Below are 19,086 nucleotides of genomic sequence, written 5' to 3'. Positions count from 1 at the left end.
ATAATAAAGATATTTCAAGAGGTAGATAGAACTAACACCTGGGGAAGGGTGGAATAGGAAAATCTTCATGTAGAAGAAGGTACTTGTGCTGCGATTTGAAACAAACCAAGGATCCTCAAAAAACATAGTAAGGATGTGGTGAAACATCTGTGAAAAAGTCGTAAGGGCAAATGATAGAATGTTATATATATATATACAAAAGTGATAAAAATAATTATTTTTACTCACTTTCATGGTACCTTATAATTTCAAAATACATAAATTCTCATTTGACCTTCATGGAAATCCTATGCTATACTTATTACATTTACTAATTATCCACATTTTACAAATGAGGAAAGTAAGGCCCAGAAAGTCCAAATGAATTGCCAATACTCAGATAGACTCATCTTTGTTCATAAGTAACAGATTCAGGACTTGAACCTATCATTGTCTTAACATGTTTGGTGAAGAGTGGTGACACTTGTGGTGGAAAACCAACCATATCTCTTCTCTGTCTCTCTGAGATTTGTGATTACTTTTGAGAATTGTCTGTAACACATATAAACGCCCACTTGTCAGCTGGAAATCAACTCCAAAGAATGGAATCAGATCTTTTGGGAAGAATTTCTTGGGTAGTTTTGAACTCCTCATATTTAATATATACAAGATTACATAGAATCAGCAGTCAGTTAGCATTTATTAGGTACCTAATACATGTCAGGTAGTATGCTAAGCACTGAGGATATGAAGAAAGGCAAAAGACAATCCCTGTCCTCAAGGAGCTCACAGTCCAATGGGAGGGAAAACAAGGAAACAATTGTACACAAACAAGATACAAAGAGATTAAAATATGGTGTAGTCCCAGAGAGAAGACATTAATTTGTGGGAAAGGTTTCTTGCAGAAGGAAGACTTTAGCTGAGACTTTAAGAAAGCCAGGGAATCCAACAGACAGAGATGAGGAGGAAATCAATTTCTGATGATAGAGGACAGTCACTGAAAAAGCATATAGTAGGAAGATAGTGTGTCCTGTGTGAGGAAGCAAGGAGGCCAGTGTCAATGGATTGCAGAGTTCATTGGATGGGGCAATAAGGTATTAAGACAATTGAAAAGATAAGAAGATACCATTTATGAAGGCCTTTAAAAGCCAAACAGGAGTCAACATTTGATCCTGTAGGTAATAGGGAGTCACTACATTTTATTCAATGAATATTGAATAAATAAATGATAATTCTTTCTGAGCAAAGACAAAAGTCTTTGTAAAGAGAAGCAGGGTAAGGGACAGAAATATAGAGAGACAGAAATATCAATATTGACTAGAACCAGGGAAGAAAATATCTCTCTTCCTCTCTTTTTCTTTTCTCTGTCCCTCTCTCTAACTCTGTCCTCATTCAGTCTTTAAGGGCTGGGACTAATGTGATATAGTAGGGAAAAACTGGATTTGGAATTATGAAGACCTAGGTTCAAATCTTGCCATCCATATTAACTGTTTGCCATGAGTTAAGTAATCTCATTTCTCCAAGCCTCAGTTTCCTCATCTAAAAAAGGGAAATATTATTGAGATGACAAGCTATAATTTAGTTCCACTATCCTTGTGTCTTGCACTCTTTTGTGTGACTGCAAGGGGCATTATTCAAGACAATCACCCATTTCCATTTGGTACTTTCCCATATTTATTGTGGACTTCATCTAAAAAGAAAAAACAACCACAAATACGATTTTCTGAGTGACACTAGTGCCAACACCCTATTTATAGCACCTGTGGCAGCCATGAATATCCTGGTGCAATTCTGAATCGTGAAATACAACAGACTCTTCACATGGAAGTCAGAACCAGAACATTTATTCAGACAACTGAGAGCCAAATCCATCATAGTATCAAAAATCTATACACAGTAACAAGGTAGAGAACAACATCGTCACCAAGCTTTCCCCATGCTAGGCTTCCCACAAGGCAGCTCCTTAAAGAAAATCACAAATAAGCTCTTTCACTCTCACTAGCCAGCTGCCTGCTTGCCTGTATCCTTCCCAGCTCTTACTAGACTTTGACCAATTTTCTCTCAACTCTGCTCTAGCTCTGCCTCTTCCTTTTCCACCCTTCCTGTTCCACCCATTCAATAAACTCTTCCTACCATAGGCTCTGTGTGACTCAGACTCATGTGACTCAGGTTTCTATGTAACCCAAGCAGGTCACATGGACCTATTAATGAATAGGAAAGATCTTCTCATTTAAATTGCCATTACAGACACTTGCATATTACCTTATCTAGCACTGATGTTCAGAAGATTTGAATTTAAATCCCACCTGTGACACATACTGACTGAGTGATGGGTGCAACATTCAATATCTCTGCCCCATTCAGCTCTTTAAACTTATACGTTTTGAAAGAGTTCCTAGTATCTATGGGTGAAGAGAGTTTCCAGTCTAGTTGTTGCCTAGACTGATGAAATCACAGTTCCAGAGCAAAACACAACAATAATAAAAGCTGGAATCTCTATTTGCTAGAGAAAATCATCAATGGTAATTTCTCCTTCACCATACAGAATACAAAATACACAGAATACAAAAATCTTAATGTTGGAAAGTTTCACAGAGTTCGGAGGTCAACTGGTCCAATCCAATATGAATAAAGAGGCAGCGCAATACATTGGATTCCTTTATTAATACCTGTATGATCTTGGGAAAATTGTTCAACCTTGGGGCCCAAGTTTATACTATAGGGAAGAGGAGCAGTATCCCTTCCTTGTACATTGCAGTGAATAATTATTGAATCTCTTTAACCCTCCATTTTCTGTTCTTTTGTGAATTTAGGAGCCTTCATCGGATTATGTCTTAGGTCTCTTCCACCCCTAAAGATGCATGGTTTTATAATCTTGTGATTCTAAGTAAAGTATGGAAACAAAACTACATTTAGGCATTCATTCAACAAACTTTTATCCAGTGTCAATGTTCAAGATACTACGTTTCCTGAGGAATAATAATAATAATAGTACTAAAGTTATATAAAGTATTTTATAAATATCATTCATTCAATAGCAAATATTTATTAAGCATGTACTTGAGATACACATGTATGTATGCATATATATGTATACATATATATATGTATACATATATATATGTATACATATATATCAAGTACCATGCTAAGTGCTAGGGATGCAAAAAGAGGCCAAAGATAGTTCCTGCCCTCAAGCTCTTTATAATCTCATATTATTTCATTTGATCCTCACGAAAAAACCGAAGGGGTAGGTACTGTTATTATCCCAATTGTACAGATGAAGGAACTGAGACAGACAGAGGTTAAGTGAATTGTCAAGGTGACATGGGTAATAAGTGCTTGAGGCTGGATTTGAACTCAGGACTTCATTGATTCCAGGGCTAGCACTCTATCCACTATGCTGCATATAAACACATGGTTCTTGTCTTTAAGAACTATTAATATCTTGGTAAGGTAATTTATGCCATGAGACTTCTGACTTTTCACTAATGTAGGAAATGAGATTATGTTCCTTCCTTCTGAGTATGGATATCATGCACAGAAAATTTTATTTGAGTTCATATGTCAAGTCTCTTCTCAAGGAATTGTCTCCACTCTTGTGTTTGTATCTATGACCCTTAGCACAATGCTTTGCACGCAGTAAGCATTTCATAAATTTTTAAAAATTAATTCATACCTACATGACCTTGAGCAATTACTAAATTGCTTAGTTTCCCCATGTTTTGGACTGAATGATTACCACAGTTTCCCTGTCTTTTGGACGGAATGATGACCAAAATCCCTTCTAGTTTTCAAGTTTAGGATCCTGGAAGGGAGACTTGATAATAGTTACAGATTGGGATAAATGTAGGGCACATGATAATTTAAACTTTCCAAAACAACAAAAAAATGGCCTTTCTTGAAAATTTTTAAGGGTTATGGTCACTTGTTGGGTAGGTTGTGGACAGGGTTTATGATTTAGATCAAAGCTGTATCTTTCCACTCCAGAGCTCCTACAATTTTACCAGCTGCTTTGGGAAGGTCATTGAGAAGTCAGCTAGAAAAGAATGAAGAAGACTGCTGAGCAGCATCAAGGATTCAGTTAAAAGTTGGACAGCATATGCTAGGACTGCAAAGTTCATTCTCTATTTTTATCTAGTAATTATCTACAGCCCAGGAAGAAAACTAGGAAAAAGGAGATTATGAGAGGAATCAGGATTGGGTATTGACATGGTTGAAGTTCCAAGGGGTAAAGGAATTATAATATAATAGGTAATACCTAACCAGGGAGTCATAGTTGGATAGAAAATCTCTAGGAAGCAGAAAGGGCTAGGTGAAGTACAAGGGATGGAGAGATTTGATTTCCTATTGGGAGGCAAAGGGCAGGCAAAGCAGATGTGAAGTGTGCCAGGCAATTGTGATCAGAGGGAAGGAATACCTGATTTAAAAATCTCAAAGAGCATCATCTTGTCATATGGACCAGGGTGTGTCTTCTCTGATGTGTGGGAAACACAGAGAAGGGGAATAGAGGGAAATGATAGAAAGGAGAAAGAGAGAAGAAAAAGACACTGAGAAAGAAGAGATAGGAAGGTCATTAAATTCTGAGATGAGTGAATTAGAGTTAAACTGCTCTGGTCACACAGGGAATTCTCTTAGACAGTAAATAGCAGGGTACCAGTAAACAGCTGTCATATACCAGCTATAAACATCTGCCTTTGAAATGTTGAACAGCTTTCCAATACAGGGACAGGGAAACAGTTATGCTTTCATTTGGAAACTACAAAGTTAATTTTTGAAATAGCTATATTCTGCAGTTGAATTCCAAAGGTTTTATACATGTGGGAAGGAAAGATGGTTGTTTATCCTTTTCTTTGGGAACCCTAGGGTCAGTTTCCTAGCTCTGTCTGTCAGCTTCTTTGATATTCAAAAGCCATCTGATTGTCTTACCTCAGTGGCGAGATAAGGGCTGCTTCAACATTTATCTTACTGTTCTGAGCTCTTTTTAGAATCACATTCAGTTATTTGATACAGTTGCTTTCTACCACTGATAATAGTCAGGGACAATAATAAAGTTCTTTTGAAAAATGTTTTTTTAAATCAGAAATAAGTGAATTAACTTACCTTACCATTGATGGAACTGTTTGGAGGCCTTAAATCTAAATTGACCTGACTCCTTTCACACCTCACATCATCTTACCACAACGCTAGAAGAAGAATGATGCAAGTGTAATAGGGGTTTGGCAAATGTCCACCTCACCTGAAATGGAATCACTGACAAGGGACATCTAAGGATCTGCTTATGGGAGACAAGAAAAATGGAACATTCATAAGGACATTTTGCATTTGCCTTTCTTTTCCAGCAAGGGGTGCGATACTCATTTATACATACTTCCTGACAACATACTGCAGATGTTTGTGGGTATGGGGGAAGACACAATGAGTTTAGGGGAAAATCCTAAGAATCACTTCCAACCTTCCTCTCCTTTGGGTCATGTGGCCCCAAGAAACAAGCTTAGGGTTTTGGTCTATTTTATTTGTCTTTTTCAATTCTAAGGAGAAGGAAGTAGAATCCCTAACCTGGGGAAACAAATTCTTTTCTTTTTTTAAATTAATTCTAAAAAAGTCACTAATTTGGTCTGTCATGAATGTATATAGGATTGGTGGAAGGGGAAGAGTTCAGGGACTGGGTTCTAGCTTGGATATCCAGTTATAATGACAAGAACAGTAGAAGAGGAAAAGGTAAATCAAGGATCATATGGCAGATCCCTGAAACCAGGAAGCCCAAATGATTCAGAATCCCATAAGATCAAGAAGATTCAGGGTCTTGAAATGGGATTCTGTAATCACTCATTGTCTGTTTAGAATGTAATAAAAAGTAGAATTCTTAAGGCCAAATGCAAAGGCCTCCTGGACTAAGCTACCATGCAGTGGAACTGCAAACTGGAAACTAACATAGTTCTGTGGAGCCCAAGGCTCAAGGTTAGGTGCTCTATCAAATCTTAATGAAAGCTAGAAAAGTAGTTAGTCAATGAGCATTTATTAAGTGCCTACTATGTGCTAGGCATTGTGCTAAGTGCTGGGGATACCAAGAAAAAAAAAGGAGCTCAAAATTTAATGGGGGAGTCAACAAGCAAACAAATGTACAAATGTTGTATATAAAGCATAATTGGGAAATAATTAAGAGAGAAGGGAAGAAATTTAAGAGGGGTTGGTAAAGGCTTCCTATATAAAATGGGATTTTAGTTGGGACTTAGAGAGCCTGAGAAGCCAAGAGGGGTAACAGTCTAGGCATGGGAGATAGCCAGAAAAAAAAAAATCTAGAACATTTAAGAGTATCTTGTTCTTCGAACATCTGCCAGGCCAGTTTCACTGGATGGAATTGGGAATTAAAGTACAGTAAGACTTGAAAGGTGGCATGGAGGTGGGGGGAGGGAAGAGGTTTTGAAGGACTTTGAAAATCAAACATAGAATTTTGAATTTGATTCTGGAGGATAAGGAACCACTAGGGTTTATTGAGAAGGGAGGTGTCATGGTATTTTAAAAAATCATTTTAGTGACTCAATGGTCAGTTAGTCAGTAAACATTTATTAGGCATCTGCTGCATGCCAGGAACTATGTTAAGCCTTGGGGATATATCATCAGACCATGTCCTTAGTCAAAAACTTTCTTTTAAAAAATATATAGCCACTTTGTTTTTTAAATTACTGTTAAACGTTATTAGTCACTCTTTTTTTTCTCTTTCCCACCTTTCTACAATCACATAAAAAAAGACCCTGTATCACATAAGTATAGTCAAGCAAAACATGTAAGAGTCTAGAAATAAAGTCCCCAAAATAATTAAAAGTAAAAAATTAAATATTACTACTTAATCCTCTTTTATATGGGATTTCCTGATCTATCCTGTGTAGCTATAGATTCTGGGGCCTAGCCCATCATGACTTAGTGTAGAGCTTCCATTCTCTTAGAATCTCCTTCATAAAGAGAATAGTACTTCATTCTTCTAAATGCCCCCAAGCTAGTTTCGAGGTTTGATCATTTGGTTGTGCTAGTTTAAGATCATTTGCCCTATCTATAATCCCCAGCTTCCTCTCAGCAATCAGAAAGCCTCCTGATTGTATGGCAAGTTTTTGAAACTCATTCTATATTACTACTTTGACTTGGCAAGCTAGATGACTCCCTTCAGTTAAAGAAAATCGAGGAAAAGCAAATGGTGGAAGGTTTCCATTGCCTCAAAAATCAGAATAATTCAGGTAGACATACAGGTCAGTCCCAGATTTCCCGCAGAAAGCACTTCTCTTCCTTATAGATATATCTTCAGAGATCATACCTAGTTTGTTGTTGTTAAGTTGTTTCAGTGTATCTAACTCTTTGTGACTTAATTTATAGTTTTCTTGGCAAAGGTATTGGAGTGGTTTGCCATTTCCTGCTCCAGCTCATTTGTAGAGATAAGAAACTGAACCAAACAGGGTTAAGTGACTACCCCAGTGTCACACAGCTAAGTGTCTGAGGGCAGATTCACACTCAGGTTTTCCTGACTGACTAGCTAACTACCTAACTGCTCCATTTCTAGTTTAGCATTGAGCTAAAAGGCAGCATGGTATAAGCGGTCCCTAACTTAGAATCTTCTCTCTGTTTCATCTCTACCTCTAATTACCTGTGTGATCATGGGAAAGTAATTTAAATTTTCTAAACATCAATTTTCTCATCTCTAAAATGAGGAAACTGATGCTTGAAGTTTCTAACTCTTAGATTACTCTAAGGGTCAAAGGACTTAGTGTACAAGAAACTATTTTGTAATCAGTAGGCATGAATGTGAATTATTTTTAAAACCAAAGATAGAACTAAGAAAAATAAGTTGACTATATCAGGGAGGGGAGCAGATTGTTGTCAGAAGATCAAGGATTGTAACGAACCATGTGAAGTAGTAGAAAAAGAATGACTACAAAAAAGAGCCTTTACTGTTGTAAATTACTATAACAGTAAATTATTTTCTAATATCATTTCAAGTAAAGACAATTGTAACTTTTATCTAAGACCAGAAGAAGGGAGAGAAATGGACTAATCCTAGACCTTGGACAATACTAAGCACTGATATTTCATTTTCTTTTCACACTAACTTTCTATGAGACTCATTATGGCAGCCAGAACAGTAATTTTCGATTGTTCCCTAAAGTGAGTCAGTGAGATTTGTGTAGAGGTGGTAAGGAAAATGGGTAGCAGCCATTTTAATTGGTGGAAGTTCCACATTGTTGGATATATTTAGGTTTTATAGTAGAGGAATTAGGGGACATTAGGAAACCATTACAGAATTACAAAGTAGTTTGTAGATTTAATTTATTCTGTTTTGTATATCCAAGAATTGCATTGCTATGCATGGGGGTATAATTGAAAAGCCCAGTGCAGAATAAAGAGTTACTACCCTATCCAAAAAGGAGTACCTTATATCTGCCTTATGATCATCCACCATCCGTCCCTACATTCTGGTCGGTTTAGCAAACCTGTGTTTGGTTATTACTGTCTTTACTAAGCATAATGGGTGGACAGGAATTTGGTTTCTCATAATGCCCTCCCTCAACTAACTGATCTAATCACAGAAAATAAGGAACAGATAACAGAGGTATTAATATGCCAGTGATGTCTATGCCCAATATGAGGGAGGTTTTTACTGAATTATAACGGCAGCTCACCATTCCCTAGGGCAGCTAGTTGGCAATGTGGAAAGAGTACCTGGCCTGAAGTTAGGAAGACTCTTCTTTGCAAGTTTAAATCTGGCCTCAGACACTTACTAGGTCTGTGACTCTAGGCAAGTCACTTGATATCCTGTTTGCCTCAATTCTTCCTTGGTAAAAATGAGTTGGAGAAGCAAATGGCAAAAGTAAAATTTACAAAGTAAATCGCCAAGAAAATTCCAAATGAGTCATGAAGAAATTACTGAAAAACAACAATAAAACACCCTTCTTGGTCTTAAAAAATGCTAAGCCTAGGAAGCCATGAAGTCAATTGAATAGTTCAAGATGTCAAGCAGTCCAAGGCAAGGAGCAAAGACACATTCCCCATGCAGACACATGTTCAGAGAGACAGCTTTCAAGGCAAGCTATAGCTTCAAGGAATGAGGCTTTTGATGTCTGGTAACTAACTCGAGAGAACTGATGGATTTAAGAGGGAATTACCCCTGGCAGTCAAAAGTTGAAATGTAGATAGGAGACCCAGGGATCCCACTTGAGCAACCCTCCCCAAAAAAACCCACTTTATCCAAGGGATGGGTAGTGTGGGAATACTATGAAGTATGAGTTGCCTTGGCTATATGTGTTTACTCTACACATGCACGCACACACACACACACACGCACACATACCTCACTACAGGAGTATTTCACATTTTTATTGATTTTGAGGGTATCTGTGAGTTAGTGTTTCCATGTTTCTAGAAGATTTGATTTTGTTATTATCTTTTGGTTTTTTTTTGTTGTAGTTATTAGTTATTAGCTTTTGCTCTATAACATCTTAATAAATGCTTTGAATTAGTTGGTCCAACTCAATATTAAAAGGTAAGATCAGCACTAGTGGGGGAGGGTGGTTATGAGTGGAAACTTATGGAGTAACCCTTTGAATTTGGAAGTAGGCAACCTTTGGGGAACTAATCTATAAGTCTATAGGCTTCCCCAGGGTGCTAAATAAGTGATACATAAGCTATCAGAATCAATTATACATGTCTTTACTACCTATTTAGCACATCATTGGAATGATTTCCTTTAGTATAGCACACACACAGTTTTCCTGATGTTTTAGGGTTGTCTTCCACTCCCATTGCACAACTAAATAGGAAGAAGATTATAGAGTCTTCAGAGAAGACAGGCAACACTGGTGTATGGCTTTGTCCACCTGTCACTCAGCTCTCACTTGTGACTCCAAGAAGCTTGTAGCATGCACAGTACCCACACCCCAGTAAAACTACCTCAGCATATGGACTAAACCAGATTGAGAGTAACCTATAAGCCTCCAACACATTGGTAAGTTAAGGGGATGTCTATATCAAGCATGTGAAGACTTACCCCAGAGGAATGGGTGGATGAGATAAATTCATTCCATTTGCCATGAAGACAGCTGAAGTAGGTGCTGTGGGGCGTTTAAAGTTTGATCAGAGATCAGAGACACCAGGGTCTTCCAGTACATCCCAGGCCATTGTGCTAGACTTTTTTCTTGCAACCAGACTCTGATGACTCTGGAAGAGAGAATGAGGCTGATGACTTTGTATAATTCTTCTTCACTTAAATCCAATTTATGCATGAGGCAAGATATCATCGTGTGATGTCATTAGTCCATGTTGAAAATGAAGGATGAACAATCATAATAACTTGAAAAAGATGATTAAGTGATAGTTTTACCAACGAAGTTTTTCCACATTGTTCAACATGACCAGGAAATTTCCTTCTCCTTCAAGATTCATAATGTTAAATGACCACTAGGTCCTTTTCAAATTTAGGAACCTGTTCTGTGTAATCAAGGCATTGCTGATGACTTGAAAGCTAAAGAGCCCAAGGAAATTTTGTCACTTTTCATTTGCCCAAAATTGTCCTTGGAATTCCATTACCAATGGGAGTTTTAAAAAATTAGTCCAAACTTATAATTTGGTTATGAAGTTAAAACTATAAGTTCTGCCTCTGCCATTTCTGGTTGAAATTCATCATTGCTACTGTACTGCAAATCTACATTAGCTAAAGGGAAAATCTGATATTTTCTGGCATGCTATATTTTTCATAAGGAAATATTGTATGGACATTTAAAAAATCTTGGATGCAGTTGCCATAAGACCAATCAGTCTTCAAGTCAATTTAATTATATTAATTTCAAAATTAAATGAAAATGAGCAAACTCACTATAAGGAAAAGATTTTTTCTAGACACAGGACAAGATCCAAAGTTTAAGTTTAAAGTTTAAGATTCCTGTTTCAAGAAGCCAAAAACCTGTCTGGGATAAGGAATACAAAATATACAAAAATAACTAAGAATATAGGATAAAGCATCACTCAGATAATACAGTTTTATCAAGTTCTCACTATATGTCTGGCACTATGCTGAGTGCTGAGAATACAAAGACAAAAATGAGTCAATCTTGGTATTCAAGACATTTACGTTCTATTGGATCAACATAATTAATTCATAAGTAAGTCACATTTATTCCCAGGGGAGAGAATGACTATTTGCCTAATGCTTATTTTTTTTTATTTTTGGTATGCAGTTAATCAGTGTGATAGAATACTGATAATGGAGTCAAGAGATTTGTCTTCTAGATGTGTTTTTGTCATTAGCTGATTATGAGACTTTGAACTAGTCATGCAGCTACTCTGGTCCCACTTGCCTCCCTCATCTGTAATGAAGAAATTTACCAAGATGATTTTCCTATACTTAAATTCTGTGATCTTACATTTGGTGTATAAGTCTTAAGCTAAGGACTCATGAAAGGCTGGCAAACTTTCTGAAGAGGGTAAGTAGGCTAATGTCTCATTTGTCTAACGAAAAAAAATACAAAATAAAATAGTGGTGAGTCTTGAATTATATATGATCATTTTTACAGCTATATATGGATGTGCTCAATTGTCATTAGAAACTAATATTTTGGAGCACAGAAAAGAACAGGCTGTTCTTATATTATAGGTATAGCTTTAGCAAAGAGAAAATGAATTTTGTGAAATAGCCTAAGCCCTATAAGATTAATTGCCTTGTGAAATGGGGTTGGAGTTGGTGGGAAATGGTCAATTTAAATAAGGTTTTTGATTCTGTCCAGTGTGACATGATTATCGACAAACTTAGAAATTATGGCATAGATAACATAATTTGTTGGATAAGATGATCTCTTGAGATCCCATCCAGTTTGCGATTCTATGAATTAACTGCTAGTATATATGATCTGTCAGTCTAGGGAGACTTAATAAGTTCTGTTGCCTAAAAATTTATCCTTATATTTGGTCTGCTTTACATTTTAATCAATTACAATGACTGAATAAGTATGTTGAGGCAGACTGAGGAAGGTGTAGTAGCTGGTCAAGCTGGAGACCTGTGTCCTATTCCTAGCTTGGTCATTAACTAACCAATGTAGTTTTAGGTGGCACAGTACTAGGTCTAGAGTCAGAAAGACTCATCTTCTTGAGTTTAAATATGACAGCAGACAACTTAGCTGTGTGACATGGGCAAGTCACTTAATCCTGTTTGCTTCAGTTTTCTCATCTGGAAAATGATCTGGAAAAGAAAACTGTAAACCATTCTAATATCTTTGACAAGAAAACCCCACTGAGGTCACAAAGAGTCAGTCATGACCAAAAAAATGACTGGACAACAATAAAAAAGTTCTGAGCAAATTAATTTAGTTTTCTGGACCTCAACTTCCTCATCTCTAATGTTCAGTCAAAAGCCTCCTTGTTTTGTCAGTAAATCTGAATCGTTGTGAACACCATCCAAAATAAGTCTACAAAAAAACCATAAATGGTGGGTAGGAACCTGACAACCAAAAACAAAATTCTTTTCTCCTTGAGTACAAAGAGAACTATTCAATTTATATTGGCACCGCATTTCTTTCTCTTTATCCGAATATATCTAGAGGAGACTTGCAAAAAAGTAAGATTTGGAATGCTGTTGACATACATCATCATTCACAGTAATGTTAAAAAAGAGAGAGAGAGATAAAGACTGGAATAATTTAGAACAATTTAAACCAGTGATACTTAGAATTATCTGCAGCCATCCAACAGCCTCCTCAATGTAAACATGTGATAAAAATAGAAATTTACAACTTTAATTAAAAAATCAAATCACATCTAGCTAGTTTAAGCTTTCTACTTTTTTGTAAAACCTTAGTCCAGGGTTGCAAATGTGACAAGATCCTGACTCATGGATGGAACACAAACAAAAATGCTTTTGAATCTAAACTTCAGAATTGATAATAGATGGCCAAAATAATAAAACTTGTATTATTTCAAAAAACACTTTCCTTCTTTTGTTACAGAGTTTGTGAAAGCTTAATACATTTTCACTTAGAGAAGAAGGCATCAGACAAACTCAGAACTAGTAGGTTAATTTCCTTATCTCCTTCACAAGGTCATAGTCTTCTAGTTGGAAGAGGTCTTTGAGGTAATCTAGGCCAGAGATGCCCAACCCAAGGCCCAGCTAGCTGCCAGAATCAGATAAAAATGTAATTTGGAAATATTTAACAAAATCAATAAAAATGCAGTTCAACACAGATAATAATTCAATATGGTAGCCACAGAGAATTTTAGAGTATCCTTTTCTGTCTGAATTTGCTACTACTCCTCTAGGCCAATTCCATCATTTTGTAGATCAGGAAACTGAATCCTAAAGAGGTTTAGAAATTTGCCAATACAGCAGCTTTTTTAAAAATTAAAAATCAAAGTGAGTTCTTATTTGTCCCAATAATGGAAATAGTATTGTTTCTTAAACACCAGACTACTAGATTTGTACAGTATCTTGTTCTGTTGACTCACCTCTATTTTCTACCAAGCACACAATTGTTTTTAGCAATTCCTGGTATGTAGTATAGAGATCTAGAATAACGAGATCCCCGTTGTTCCCATTTTTTTTTTCATTATTTCACTTGAGATTCTCAATTTTTTTGTGTCTCCACCTGAATTTCTTTTGTTTTTTCCTAGTTTCATCAAATAATTTTTTTGATAGTTTGATTGATATGGCACTGAATTTAAAAAAGAGCAACTCATTTTTTCTTTCAAAAATTTCCATCTGCACACTATTGACTGCAGTATAAATGAAAAAAGGTTCTTGGCCTAGCATTCAAGACTGAGCAACCTAGTTCCAACCTAACTTTTCAATATTTCTTCTTCCTAATAGCCTACATAAATGAGTTTATCTACTTTTTTCAATGTCTCTCAGCCCAACCTATGAGTCTTCCCCACTCGCCCCTCACTCCTCACCCCACCCCAGTCCAAAATGTCCCTTTTCATACTTCTCTTCTGCAATGAGCTTCCTTGTCTTCTTTGTTTATAGAAAGTCTACTTATCCTTTAAGGCTCAACTCAATTTGTTCCTATTCTAGGAGACTTTTTTTTTTGACAACTGTAGTTCAGAAGAGCTCTCTTCTCAACTACAGCAATCATTAGCTATAGCAATTATTGTTAGTACCATTGATATTGGACTTCATATGCTTCTATGCCTTATTATTTAACTTCTTATGTTCATAAGTCTTATCTCTCCAATTAGACCAAAACCTCTCTCAGTGTTCTGCACATAATAACTGGTTAATAAATATTTCTCTAGTGACTAAATAGATAAATGAGTTTGCAATTTGAGATAATTATGTTAAGAGTGCAATTTGGCTATGGAAAAGAACCAAGCTGATATATCCTGGTATGTCTGAATGATTGTATTAAAGATTCTCTGACTAACCTTATGTAGAGAGAGACATTTTCCCTATGATTTGTGACTCTTCTTTGCAAAGAGTCACCATAATAGCAGAATTTGTTTGTTAAATCTGATTTAACTATTATGGCTAAGATACAAGCAAAATCCATTCAAAGTAATTCTATTGATTGAGTGACTTATTGATGGGACCTGTGCTTTTACTCCAATAGGGAGTCTGGGTAAGAAAAGCATCTCTACTAAAGCAAACACAAGTGAAGAATTCTGCAATTTATAATCTTAGAGATTTGATTAGGGAACTATAAGTTTTAAGTGACTTAGTTAGGATCCCACAGCCAGAAGTGGAACTTAAATTGAGATTTTTTTTGACTGAGACTTGCTCTCTGTCTACTACTCTTTGTTGCCTGATTTTTATTATTCTAAACAAAATAGATTCTATATTGTCACTGTAAACATTAAGATTATTGTAATCTATGATGTATAAAATTATATTAAATGAACCTCCATTCTCAAGGAAGAATAAAATTCAAAGGACTCTGCAGTCTTTAATGTGACCCTCATATTCTTCCATTTCCTCTTATTACTTCTCTTTACCTTCACCTATAGATTGTTAACCTTCCCTTATATTTCCCTTTATATCTGAAGCCTTGAAAGCTATTCAAATTCAGGGACCATTTCTCTTTGGATTTCTACTAAGTAAAGTTCAAACTCATTTGTCTGACATTTTTAAGGTTCAGTACTCATTTTAAGACACAGTTTCTTAACCTTTCCTGTGCCCTGAACCCTTCTGGCAGTCTGGTAACGTCTATGGATCCCATCTCAGAATATATTTATAAATGCATGAAATAAGGTACATAGAATTGAAAAAAAGGAAACTAATACAGATATAAAAAAAGTTCATGGACGCCATTTTAAGGGTTTCTGTTCACTGTATATTCAATATGAGACAACAATGTGATTTGGCTACCTAAAAAGCTACAATAATGTGTAGGCTGCACTAACAGAGGCAGAGTATTAAGAGTAAGAATTGTCACAATCCTACTTTACTGAGCACTGGTCAGAGTATAGATGATGATCCTTTCTCAGTGCTCCATTTTAGGTAGGATATTAACAAACTAGAGAATGTCCACAAGAAGTCATTCAGGTTAGTGGGAAGCCTGGATGCAATTTGAGATGAGGATCAGTTGAAAGAACTATAGATGTTTAAAGTTAGTTAGTGAAGGTTGGATGACAGCTGTCTTCAATTATTTGAAAGTACTCTCCTGTAAACGGAGAATTAGATTTAGTCTTCTTGACTCCAGGGATCAGAACTGGCAGCAATGGGTAGAAGTTATGAAGTGGCAGACATTAGTTACGTATAAGAAAGAAAGAAAATCACTGCCACCACCACGATTACCACCACCACCACTACTACCATCACTACCACCACCACTACTACTACGACTATCACCACCACCACCATCGCTACCACCACCACCACTACCACCACCACCACTACCACCACAGTTACAGCTAACAGTGAGAGCTGCTCCAGAGTGGAAGGATTGCCTCAAGTGGTACTGGTTTCCTTATCACTGGAGACCTTCAAGGAAAGGCTATTTATTGATCTCATTTCAGTGATATTGCAAAAGAGATTCTGTTTTGGTATCATTTAGACTGTATGTTGGAAATTCTGTGATTTTTCAGTGAGACTTTAAAAAAAAATTATCTACCCTGCCATTTCATCTTTGTATATCTTCCTGTATAGTAAGTAACATAACATATTGAGGCATAAGGGATGTGCAGATGTTTGAATACCTGTGCTACCTTTTTATTTTCTGCTTTAAAAAAAAATTCCCCTTAAACTGGGTTTCTGAAAGACTATGAGACATTTAAAAAGTATTGTCTTTCATATGTACCAGGTTTAGACTTTTTCTGCATAGTCCTCTAGAAGCCTTTTTTTGATGTTTGGTTTCAATGTGCTAAATGAGGAACACTGAATGGGAAATAGTGAGACAGTTTTCAGCTCACCATAAGGAAGAATGTCTTGAAAACTAGAGATGCCTAAAAATGAAATGGGATGCCTTATAAAATAGTGAATTTCCTGCCATTGAAGATATTCCTGTGATTTCATCAGTGTAAAGGAAACTCTTAGTGGGAGAATGTTTCTCCACTGGTGCGAATCAGCAAAACGTCTATAATTTCTAATACTCAAATGTTGCCTGAAATTACTGAGAGGGAGGACAAGTGATTTCTTGTTGGTCTTACAACTATTAGGCGTCAGAGTTACTCTCTGAATCCAGATCTTTCTAACTCTAAGGTTGATTCCTTTATCCGCTATGCTATATTGACTGTTCAAATGCATACCTGAGACAAAATGGAGACTTCATAAAATTTTCTTGTGAAACTTTCTCTTCAGTGAATTATTTTTATGCTTATTAACCTGTGAATTCTGATTTATCCTCAAAATTATAAGCTAGTCTTTTAAAAATAGAAAGAGAATATTCTTTAAATGAATACTTACATAATTATATCTAAAAATTCCCAACATTTATAGATAATTATTAAAAAATAGCATTTTCTGTGTTTTTAAACTAATCTTGAATTCTTTGGGATTTCATAAGATATAACCAAACTGTATAGCTTTCTATATGAATATTTGAGTAAAAAAAACCCTCAGGTATACTTTATGAAATAAAATTGTTATATTATTATTATTAATGGTAGTTGTGTTAATAATAATAATATTAATTAGCATTATTTAACACTTCAAGGGTTGCAAAATGCTTTACAAATGTAAGTTCATTTTATTCTTATAAGAACTCTGAGAAGGAAGTGCTTTTAATCCTGATTTTACAAATAAAGAAACAGGCTGAGGGAAGATTAAATGACTGGCCTAGGGTTATAAGATAGTAAACTTCTAAGGCTGTATTTGAATTAAGGTTTTTTCCTTAGTCCAAGTGCAGAGTTCTGTTTGTTGCACCTCTTAGCTGCCCTCAGTATTTTGTTGTTTTTGTTCATTCATTTTCAGTAGTATTCTACTTGGATTTCATTTGGAGTTTTCTTGGCAAAGATACTGCAGTGGTCTGCCAATTCCTTGGAGATGAGGAAAAGGAGCCAAAAAGAGTTAAGTGACTTGTCCAGGGTCACATAGCTAGTCATTGCCTGAGGCTGGATTTGAATTCAGGATGATGAGTCTTCCTAACTCCAGGTCCAGCACTCTTTGTGCTGCACCACCTAGTTGCAACTTAGAATATTAGGTTTGTATATCTCATTTCATTCAGGAACAGAAATATAACACAAAATGACAGATGTAAACAGACCTTCAGAAACCATTTAGGGCAACCTTTGTTTAGAGCAATAATCCCTCTGCCATGGAGTGCTAGCGGAGAAGTCCTCCACTTCCTGCTTACTACTTTTGTTTTTCAGTCATGTCTGACTCCTCATAACCGCATTTTCTTTTCAACAAAGGTACTAGAGTGGGTTGCCATTTCCTTCTCCAGCTCATTTTACTGATGAGGAATTAAGGCAATTCAGATTAAGTGACTTGCCCAGGGTCACACAGCTAGTCTGTGTCTGAGGCTAGATATGAATTTATGAAGAGGAGTCTTCCTCATCCCAAGCCCATTGCTCTATCTACTGTGCCACCTAGCTGCCCCACTATTTATTTAGAGAGTATTCATAATTTGAAGGAAATTTGTAACTGATGAACCCTTCAGTTCTTTCCAATTCTGGGATAAAATGTCTCAATCCTTCCAACCCTCTTTTGTAATATGGACCACAAAAGTAATAAGCCTATGCTGCTTTGTGCAAGCATATCCTTGTAAAAGAAAAGTAAATGGAAGAGAAGCAGATCTTACATGCTGAAATTACAGGACTGAAATTACAATGTACCTTCTTGTATGATGACAAACACTGATATGTCTCCATAGAGTTCTCTTGGGTTGTTGGGGGTTGGGTCAGAGAACTTAGATTTAAGGCCAAGATCCCAAACATCCTTATTCTGTGACCCTTGATAAATTGTATAACTACTCTGAATCTGAATTTTCTCTTCTATAAAGAGGAAAAAGGATGACAATACTTTAATGACAAATCACGGGATTTGGGGAAAGAAAACATTATTTTTTTAAACCACAACACACCATGTAACAGTATGCTGTTGTCAGCTCTATTTTGACACTGTTGAACACTGTATTATACTGTCCTCTAATTGTTTAGGGTATATTTATCTTTATTCCCAACACAATTTTATGATCTTTTAGATTGGGGACTAAGTCTGTTTCTGATTTTGTTTTTTATTATGAGTACTTAGCACAGCATGGAGGACCTAAAAGCAGCATGGCATGTTAGAAAGGATATAGAATCTTGAATATGAGAAACTGATCAGTCACTTGCTAGATATGTGACCAGGGTAAAGTCACTCTCTGAGCTTTAATTTAAACTTTATAATTGAAGGAAGTACTAATTTCAGTTTACATTTAACAGTAACTAGCCCCTTTGGGTAACATTTGATGTTGACTTCATCAAATATCTATAAAATGCCTACCAGTGCAGGGTACTTAGTAAGGAAAACATTTAAATAAAACATTATTGTTTTCCTCATGAAGCTTACAATATAATATATACTAAGAGAAGGAAGAAAGGAAGTGAAACAGTATAGTGGCCATTGCTCAGATACCATCAGCTTGCTCAGCTGATATATGCTTTATGCGTAGGACACCTGGGGAGCTGCTACTGGGAAAATTGGAGTAATAGGTGAAGTCT

The 19,086-nt window shown here is 36.1% G+C and overlaps 1 long non-coding RNA gene across 4 annotated transcripts in view; it reads right to left on the bottom strand.

Moving 5' to 3' along the window:
* Nucleotides 1–19,086, bottom strand: part of LOC140533095 (uncharacterized) — a 48,794-nt gene that overhangs the window by 20,548 nt on the left and 9,160 nt on the right. For 2 of the 4 annotated variants that reach the window (XR_011976801.1, XR_011976798.1), the window contains 2 exons: nucleotides 5,083–5,165; nucleotides 2,624–2,862 (listed from right to left, as the gene is read on the bottom strand). This is a non-coding gene — a long non-coding RNA (uncharacterized lncRNA). Of the gene's footprint in view, nucleotides 1–2,623; nucleotides 2,863–5,082; nucleotides 5,166–19,086 lie in introns of those variants that run through there. The other 2 variants (XR_011976800.1, XR_011976799.1) reach the window with 2 other exon arrangements.

Source organism: Notamacropus eugenii, chromosome 3 (genome assembly GCF_028372415.1).
Source record: "Notamacropus eugenii isolate mMacEug1 chromosome 3, mMacEug1.pri_v2, whole genome shotgun sequence".
NCBI lineage: Eukaryota > Metazoa > Chordata > Mammalia > Diprotodontia > Macropodidae > Notamacropus > Notamacropus eugenii.
Note: the sequence above shows the minus strand (reverse complement) of the source record. Positions and strands in the feature narration are given on the sequence as shown.